The sequence below is a fragment of the Pezoporus flaviventris genome, unplaced genomic scaffold (assembly GCF_033815535.1).
Source record: "Pezoporus flaviventris isolate CSIRO_AGI_PZ_B2104156 unplaced genomic scaffold, CSIRO_AGI_Pfla_v1 ptg000066l, whole genome shotgun sequence".
Classification (NCBI taxonomy): domain Eukaryota; kingdom Metazoa; phylum Chordata; class Aves; order Psittaciformes; family Psittacidae; genus Pezoporus; species Pezoporus flaviventris.
Genome location: NW_026892614.1, coordinates 23,774,108 through 23,784,160, shown reverse-complemented (window position 1 = coordinate 23,784,160; position 10,053 = coordinate 23,774,108). Strand labels below are relative to the sequence as shown.

Sequence of the window (10,053 nt, the reverse complement as noted above, 5' to 3'; positions counted from 1 at the left end):
ACGCCACACGCTCGGATGCTGCCGCTTGGCGGACCCCGGCCCCCGCCGCTCTCACAGCCCCAAGACCCACCGCCACCCTGCCGCGCCGGGAGCCATGGCTGCAGGGGGAGCGTCCCCAGCGGGACCTGCGGCGGAGCCCGCCGAGCACTCCCGGGGCTGGCGAGCACTGCTGCCGGGCCGGGTCGGACCGTGACTCATCCGACCGCGAAGACCGCTGAAACTCCCGGGGCCGCCGGGTTCCACCGCCGGTGGCAGAGCGCATGTGCGGAGGCTCCTGCCTCCGCGCCGCTCCTCGCACCCTCCCTCTCTACCGCCCTCCTTCCCTCCCTCCCTCCCTCCCTTCTCTCCCTCCCTCCCTCCCTCCCTCCCTGCCTGCTGCCCGCCCGCCGCCGTCTCCCTCTCCGTGCCGGCCGGGTGCTGAAGTTGGGCGGATGGCAGCGTTGCCGCTCCGCTAGGGACGAGCCGCACCAGCCCTTCCCGGGACCGCTCCGCGCCAGCCGCACGCAGCCCGGCGGGGGTGGGTAAGGCGCTCCGTTTGCATTTGAGCTTGAACCGTGTTAAACGGCAACAACATGTCTGCGTTACACTGATGCACGGCGAGGGTGGGGGAGACGGGACGGGGACGTGGGGGACGGGGGAAACCCCACCAACCAAAGGGGGGGAGAAGGAAGAGGTGGGAGGGAGGGAGGCGAGGAGGATAGATGGAGGGCGGTGGAGCGCAACAGAAAATGCATTTACCGGGGGGACCGGCGCGTGTCAGCGTGTGCATGCGTGTGTAACAACGGCGGCTGCGGCGCCGAGGCTGCAAGGTGGAGTGCGTGTGTCTCTGTATGTGCGTGTCCCTGCCCGCGGTGCACAAAGGGGTGGGCAGAGGTGCCGCCGCACTCTGCCCGCGCCCTCCTCCGCCGTCTTCCCCCCTCTCCATCCTCCCCTGATGTGTGTCTGGGGTGCCACGACTCCGCCGGGAGAAGCTGCTCTGCCCCTGGAGGGTGGGGAGGGACGTGGCCGCCCCCGGGGAAGCCGGGGGCACGGGCTGGCGGTGTGACTGCCGCCAGCTTCTAGGTGAGGCAGCGGTGGTCCTCCTGCCTTTCCTCTTGACCTTCTTCTCCCTCTAACGTGGGTCTGTTTGGCAGTGTGTGTGTGTAGGGGTTGTAATTATTATCATTATTTTTGTTATTATTTTAATCCGAAGAGCCCGCGAAAGGTGAGGGTGACCAAACGGAGTCATTGCTCTAAGATTAAGAGTTGCTTTCCTGTCCCTCCATGCCCAGTGCCCCCTTCTCGGATGCCCCCACCGTGCCGGCGAGGGGAGGCTGCAGGGGCTATTCCCCGTTACCCTTCCCGCTGGTACCGCGGGCACCGGCCGCACCGCCCTCGGCGGTACCCGGGCGGCACCCAGTCTCCCCCGCCCGCCGTACCCTGCGGCACGGCCATCCCTCTGCTTCCTCCCGCCCCTCCCCTGGAAATGTCGGCGGGATGCGGGAGGGGCGGCGAGAGGAGCAGGTGGCCGGGCGCGGCCGGCGGGGCCGGGGATGCTCCCGGCTCGGCCCCGGTGCCGAGGAGGGCGGGACAGCGCAGTGCCGGCGTGGCCCCGAAGAGCGCAGGGCTTCCCGGCGCCCAGGGAAACACCCGGTGCCGCCGCGTCCCGGGGGTGCGGGGATGCGGTAGTGCTGCCCGGCTCCGAAACCCTCGGTGTGCTGCGCTTCTCCTGCGATTCTTCACCTCTCCTTGGTATGAAACCGCCCGCAGTTAAGAAAGCTGAGGCTGCCTAGCTTGCTCTGCTGTCAACCCTGTAATACACAGTTCATAGCTACTTGACGATTTAGAAGGAAACCCTACCCGCACCATCAGGCTTAAAACTAGTGGGGGTAAAATTCAGAATTTTTGGTCTTTGGTTTCTTCATTTCTGTATCTGGATTTTCACCAGTGTGTGTCATAGGTTTGCAGCCAGATGCTTCTGCAAAATGGATGAAATCTCAAATACACTGCTAGGTAAATGTAAGTTATACATCATCTGGCAATACTGTTACAGATAACAGGTGATAAATAGTTTCCTACAAATGTAATATTCATGCATTGCAAACGTGGGGAGTTCTATAAAGTAAGTTAATTCCTTTTTGCATCGATGGATGCTAGTGTCATCATCCTTACGTAAATCACTAGAGAATTTTCGTGTGGCATAGGACATTTAGGCAAACAAATTATCTTTATGGAGAAACAGTGTTACACTGTAATCACTGTTATCAAATACATATTTTTATTTGAGTTCACCTTCAGAAGAAGCAAAGTCCTAATAAAAGATACATGTGCCCCACCCCAGTAAGTTTATGGCCTAAGACGCAAAGGCTGTGGCACACACAAGCCCTTCCCTCCCTAAAATACGAGAGTGTTAGACAGTTACATGCATTTCTCCATCAGGCAGGGCCTTAGATCTTTTTAAATAGCTGAAATAAGAACATAATTTAATTAAAAGCATATGATCAAAAATATTGCTATAGTGAGTTGAACATCTATCCTGGCTTTGACTACAGTCAGTAGGAGATGCTTAAGGGAGGAAAACGTAAGAAATGCTATTGGTATACAGCAGTCTTCCTGGTATATCCTTTCAAGTTCCAGCAAACCATAGTACAGGGATTTCTGAAACTGGGGGTTGATCCCAGCCCATCATATTTAATAAGCCCTTGAATTTCTCTACTCCCTTTTTTTAATCTGTTTATACTTTGGTCTCAGCCACATTCTGTGGCAATGAGCACCACAATCTGATTATGACTTGTGTGAAAAAATACTTCCGTTTGTTTGCTATGAACCTGCTGCTTGATAATTTCATTTAGTTCTCCTTAGCTTTCTGATGTGACATGGAGCACATCCTGTGTCTGTGCAAGGTGCTAGGGGTGTCCTCTCTCACCAGAGCTGGTACAGTGCTGGCACTTCAGGTACCTTTGTTTTATCTGTCAGTGAGTTGAGAGGTCTGCTGTGGGGTGTAAAGCCATATTCAGCCCTCAGTCTTTATGTTGAAATATACAAATAAGAATAGTCATTCTTTTTCTTGTTATGCAACATGGACACTTGTGCACAAAGAATTGCCCTGAACTCGTGAACTCATTTCAAGAATGAGCTGTTGAAAATTAACTCCCTGCACTATTGATTTGAATCGAAATCTAACTGACAGCTTGGTGACAAATTTCCTGTCCTAATTCAGTTTTCTATCTACTCTGAAAAGATGAAATGTTTTATTCTTAAAATGCAGTTCATCATTTTTAAGAAGCATACTAAATACAAAATACAAGTGATATGTCAAAAGGCATGTATCTATTAACTCTGTACATTTGAATTAGCATAACTTCTAATTGTTCTGTGTAACAGTCATCATAAGGATGTGCATACTGAGCAACATGCATAGTTTCATAAGTTTAAATGCCCCATAAAATTGAACTGATTTGGAAGGAGCTGTGACACAAGTTCTTCTCCCCAAGAGTACTACTGAGTTAGAATCATGCTTGAGAAGCACTAGTATTGATCAGACCAACATTGCAAGTAAGCTTCCTTGATCTCACCACCACCACCCTCCTCCCCCACTTTGAAATCCTCACAAGAGTAATAGAAGACTGAGAGACCAGAGGACTACAAAAACACAGCCTGGACCCAAAGACCCAGAAGTTCTCACAGTCTGAAATCAACAACATGCACAACTTGGAGCAACACAATCCACAACAGAGCGTAGACAAGTGAAGAATGGTGGAAGCCCATTTGAGTTGTTAAATCCATCACAAAAAATAAGATACTGGGAACCTCAGATGCAGTAATCCTCATCTCCCAAAAGACTGAAAGAAGAGACTGAGTGGTATAATTATGAAGACAGGATAGGAGGGATGTCAGCCAGTCTCAGACTTAAACCAGTCTCAGACTAAACGTGAGAATGATTTTCTGCTTACGAGTGGCATGTATGTGTATATATGCATGTGTATATATATATGTGGCAAATGATATATATATATAGTATATAAACTTTCCTACACAGAAAATACATTAGCTTGAATAAATTTTACAATCCTAGTATCTTTCAAATGGCATTTTCTTACTTGTATGAGTAAGAAGCATGCCTCTTAAGTCTGAAACATATGGAGATTCTTATGAATACACTAGAAGTGTCCTACGTGAAACAGTATTAGTTGTCACAGAGCTGTTCATCACAGTTCCTTTATCTCCCTCCTGATCATGTCTCCATGATGTCAGGTAGGGATTTCTTTTGCACATGTACCAAGGTCTCAGCTTCAGCTTTTGAAATGAAAAATACATCCTCACCATACTTGCAGTGCTTATTCTGTAAATACAGAATGAGTTTTCTAAGAACATAAAATTAACATAATAATTGGCTTGAGTTAAAATTAGTTAGAAACTAAATCCTTCAAGAAATTTAGCATTTCTGTTGACCTATTCTTTGTTCTCAGTACTCTTAGTAATAATGTAATCAAACTTCCCATACTGTTAAGTAAAAGCTTGTGCATAGGGTATAAAACCAAATGAATAGATTAAGTTGTAATTAAGTTTACCTATTCATTGTTATAGCTTAATGGCTATGGTTCTATGATTCTGTGATTCTATGATACTATACAGGCTATAAGTAGGCTTGTGTGAGTAGCTTTGTTGCTGACTCCTGGGGGGTTACTGCACCCTCCAAAGGAGCTCAGCTTGGCACCCCTGCAGTTCTTGGCTGCAGTTGGACTGAGACAGGCAGCTTCATGCATGTCTCACTCCAGTCCTCAGTCAAGGAGGGAATTAACCAATTCAGAGAGGTCTTTTCTGCAAAAGACTTTGTCTCAATGCAAAGTTGGATATCTGTTCTCAGAAGGTTTCCCTTGGCACTTCTGCTGTCTCTAACGTGCACAAAGGAAGCAGCCATGCAGTGGGGACTGTGGCAGCAACCTCCGGGAATATTCATAGCACACAAACAGATGAACTCAGGGTCTGCACTGCTCCTGTCCAGCCACCATGTAACCTGGGCCTTGGCTTAACATGGGTTCTACAAACCAGCTGAGGGTCTTGATTCCCCAGCATGCTTTATGTGCCTTGCACAGCTCCAGTGGTGCAAAATAGATGTAAACTCAATTTAAATGATGGGTGTGCTTTGAATAGTTTTTGCTGTTCTGATATGTTAATGAATTTGGACTTAAAAGAAAAAAAAGAAAAAAAGAATGGAATTGATTTAAGATTGATTCTATCATATCTTCATGTAAAGTTTGAGTGATAGCTTTGTCTTTAAGTTCCGTGTTTATAAAATATGAATGACATATTTCATACAAAAAAAATCATACATTATTTACTTTGTCAGCAAATGACAGCAATTTCTTAGAAATCAGTAAATTTCTGGACACAATGTATGTGGAGAATACAGGTAGGGAAGTAGAATAGAAATAAAAGGTTAATAAAATCTGAAATCCTGGAGCCACGCATTACGTATTACCTAAAGACACTCAGACATCTTAAACACTACATCTGTACTGCATAATCTTTCTCCATGGAAGAATAATATGTATATGTATAGCCTAGTTTCTTCAGTAAGAAAGGGAGTGAATTAGTGAGTGATGCATTAGCATAGTTATGCAGCTTCTGCTACCAAAGCAGTCTCATTTAAGGCAGCTTGGTTGCTTTGTCTAGTGATGCCAGCTCTGTGCTTGCTGAAGTATGAGATAGATCACAAGCTGGACCACTCTATATAGCCCTAACTCTATACATACAAACCAGCAGAGAGTATACCAGAGTAATGCTGCCTTCAAAGGGAGACTGCCACTCTGTCACAGCTCCCTGGTGTAAAAGTCAATTGATTATGTCACCTTGCTCTTTAATTTTAGTAAAAAGTGCAAGTCCAAGCAAGACTTGGTTTTATGCTGCTTTAGGAAGGCTGAGTAAGGTTTGGGCTGCTGCTGTGCTGTGTTATGTTTTGCTGTGTTGTGTTTTGCTGTGTTGTGGTATGCTGTGACAATGTCTTCATTTGTCAGCAATTCATGTCAATTGCAGTAAAATAATCCTGTGAGATAAGGCAATTAAACCACAGGGATCATGGATGAAGGCTGCCATGGTATCCTTAGCACAGGACTTTTATGCTTAGTGTGGTTCAGACAGCTTTCAAATGAGAGAGCTCAAATCACTAGGGACCCCAAGAAGCAATGTGTCTGTGGCAAGAAGATGCAGGAATTTCTGATATTTCTCACAGTACCACTGGCCAGCTTAGTATGACCATATGCACACTGATCTCCCCAAAGACTACATTAGAGAGAAGGCATAGAATCACAGAATAGTTTGGGCTGGAAGGGACCTTAAAGCTCATCTAGTTCTACTCCCACCCCAGCATGGGCTGGGACACCTTCCGCTAGACCAGGTTGGTCAAACCTCCATCCAACCTGGCCTTGAACACTTCCAGGGATGAGGCAGCTACAGCTTCTCTGCGTAGCCTGTGCCAGTGCCTCACCTATGTTAGAGTGAAAAAATATATGGTAAATTTTCATTACCATTGTTATTGTTTGTTATTTAAGTAACGAGAGCAACCTTCTGAAGTAAGGAACTCCTTATCCAATCTACCTTATTATGATAGCACTGCAGGCACCATGCGCTCTCTGATATTCACATTGTAGCAGACAGCAGTGTAGGTGGTGCTTTCTCAATGGTTTGCATCACACAAAAGTCAAGAACAGCGAGTAATAACTTTCTGTACAAAGGCTTCACAGGTAGCCCTGTTTTCATGAATGTAGGTGGGAAGTGTGGTCCTAATTACTCAGTGTCCCAAAGATACCTTTATTTCTAAGTCTTATCTTCAGAAATTGCAAAGTCCTAAAATATTGATTGGATATTTAATAGCTTTCAAGATGGTTTGGGGAAGAAAGGAGTGAAATGTCTATTTTTTATCATTCATATAGAATGGTTTGAAAATATATCCACAATTTATTTGGATGCTTAACTCTAAATAACTTTGTTGTAATGCAGTTGTCATATAATGGTCTGATAATCTAACTGATGCATCTTGATAACCTGGTAACTGGAGTCTACTTCCTAGCATTTTTTCACTGTTACCTGCATTATGTGTGTCCAAGTATTTTCATAAACACTGACCCTCACAATGTAAAAAAGCTCCACATGATAATAATAGAGTCTCAGCTGTAAGGTAAGTATTGTGCTGACCAGAATAGTCAAGGATGTTTTAAAATTCTATATCTGTTTATTTATTATGCAAAATCAAGTCACAGAGCTACCACAAAAAAATGAAGTACTCATGTAGCGAGAATATTGAAAAGAATAGAGGGAATACCTCTATGCAGTGAAGTAACTTCTTAAATTATAAAGTTATGAAAGTGTCAGCTTTGAGCTGATAGCTGGGCATTGGTCAGTGATTCAGTATACAATGATTTGCTGTACAGAAAACTGACTATATTGGATTTGTCCTGCTCTCTCTCTGCAGAAGAACCGTCCCATATCAAGTATCTGTCTCAAAGCCTGCACTGCAAATTGCAATGTAGGATAGAGATACCTGACAGAGGTTGGACACTTGAAAAATCTTGTTAAAGCATCAGTGAACCCTGCACAAGAAAATTACCTTATTTTACTTCTACTATCTGTATGTCATCTTGCATCCAGTATCTGAAGGGGGCCTATAAGGATACTGGGATACCTATAAGGATACTTCATTAGGGACTGTAGTGATAGGACAAGGGGTAACAGGTTAAAACTTAAACAGGGGAAGTTTAGATTGGCTATAAGGAGGAAGTTCTTTACTGTGAGGGTGATGAGGCACTGGAATGGGTTGCCCAAGGAAGTTGTGAATGCTCCATCCCCGGCGGTGTTCAAGTCCAGGTTGGACAGAGCCTTGGGTGATATGGTTTAGTGTGAGGTGTTCCTGCCCATGGCAGAGGGGTTGGAACTACATGATCTTAAGGTCCTTTCCAACCCTAACTATTCTATGAGTCTATGATTTTGCAGCATAGACTACTCAGAAACTGATAAATCCACTCCTGATTTTTTTCTATTTTTAAACTAACTGGCTCCTGAGGGCATTTACTGTGAGATGTGTTCTATACTCCTTCAGCCATTGTCTTAGCTCTTATTAAACCTACTTCAGTTGATCAATAGCCCTCTTTATCTAAGGACATCACAGCTGTTGTTTCAATAGCAGTCAGTGAAAAATACAGAAATAGCATGTTTTTCACATGGCTGTCTTAAGATTTCCTTATAACGTAGCCAAGGTAGCACAGCTCTGTTGGATGTAGGATTGCACTGAGCACTTTGTTTACTTTGCCATGACTCTCAGTTCTTGTTCGAGTCCCAGGTTATGTCTCTGTAAAATAGTAAAAGCCTGAGGTTTTGCATCAGAACTTGATCGTCTATGCACTAGAGATTTAGAATGGTTTCAGACCTGACTGGAAAGTTACTGCAGTCCAGGGACCATAAAATGCTTGTATGAGGCTGACCTGTTATCCAGAGCAGGTCAGTCTAATTAAGTAAATGTAACTAAATTGGCCATTTGGCCTGAGAGCCAGAGAACAAGCCCTGGAATTGTTTAGCCTTCCAGTACAAACACATCACTTCTCTTCAGGATCTAGCCTCCAGCCTCTGACTTTGGCCTTCCTCCTTTCTCCTTAGGTGTACGATATTAGATTCAAACAAAGTAAATCCATATTCACTGTGATTTACTTACCAATGGATCCAGGTCACCTTAAATCACTGATTTGTTGTTGTTAGCTTATATTGTTCCCTTGATATTCGCCTACTACAAAAAGTAGTAGTATAATTTTTGATGGTTCCATTTCATTCACAGTAGAGGGGAAGGTTGTCAAGTTGTACAGAACATGTGTGTATAGGATCCAGTTAGAAACAGATCTGCTTCATAACTATTCCAAATTTTTAATTTCAGACCAAGATTTACCAGGTTGTAATACATTTAATGTTTATAATTTTTAATCCATAATCATAATGTTGTGCACTAGCAGAAGTCAACATATTTATATTGACAATATATCCATCAACTTTAGTCATCAAATTGCTAATCTTCTGTAAAATATTAATATAACCATCTCATGCCGATCTCAAATAGATGTAGTTTTAAAACTTGTATTTAGCTTAACTCATTGTCTTTAATTATAGTGACTTCATTCAAGTCCTTCATGTGTTTATTACTGTTAATATTGTATCAAATCTGTGGGATGAGGTGGGTATGATTTATGTACAATATTGATTTCTAGTACACATAGCAGGAGAGAGAATTGTTCAAGGATATTCAGCATGGAAGTGTAAAGTTTAGGAAAGGGGAGAGGCTCATATTTGTATGTGCACGATATAATAGAAAAATTAAATACCTTGTGTGACTTTGCTTCTGCTGAGCATTTTTCTTGTTCAGGCATATAATGCTGTGACAAATCTGTGATGTGGTTTCATACAGTGTGTCAAAGCAGGTGACATTTCAGGGATTTTTAGGAAAATAGAGGATCCAGAAAGTTCAAAAGAGTGAAAGAGGAGGGGACTATCCTTCACATTATTATCTTGAGAATCTAGACAATTTGGTAAGCACTGAGAACAAATACAGAGCACATTATGAAAAGACTGTTACTGGCTTTCCAGATTTTTGGGGTTTAGACCTGGTAAGTTAAGGTAATTGTCAGTCATGCCATCTTTCCTACAAACTCAAGATACAGATCAAAATTCTAGTTGTTTTCAAGGGTCAAAATTTAACATTAAGAATTTTGTCTTGCTCTCCGCTTGACAGCTTCCCTTTTACCAAAGTAATGCTCATATATAAAACATGAGAGAGAGCTTAAGATTCAGAAAATCTCCAGATCTGAAATTCTCTGGGACAAAACCAGAAACTGGCAGCTGGGTCACCAGTCGGTCTTTCTGGTCATTCCTAGACATTCTGAAGATGACCAGAGCAAAACCCAACCAATGTAATTACACTGTTCCCTTGAATATGTAATAAGAATATCAATATGAAAAGTATTAGTTATGACAGTGTTAGGAAAAAAAAATCCTTGGTAAGCAAAAGACTTCAAAAAACATGCAGACTTTGGATGG

At 43.7% G+C, this 10,053-nt stretch overlaps 1 protein-coding gene across 3 annotated transcripts in view; it reads left to right on the top strand.

Annotated features, from left to right (window-relative positions):
* Positions 1-344: 344 nt before the first annotated feature.
* The window catches only part of RGS17 (regulator of G protein signaling 17), a 78,205-nt gene continuing 68,496 nt past the window's right edge, over positions 345-10,053 (top strand). The window contains exon 1 of one of the 3 annotated variants that reach the window (XM_061471589.1): positions 345-521. The gene's annotated coding sequence lies outside the window, so the exon portion shown is untranslated. The remainder of the gene's footprint in view (positions 522-10,053) is intronic. The other 2 variants (XM_061471587.1, XM_061471588.1) reach the window with 2 other exon arrangements.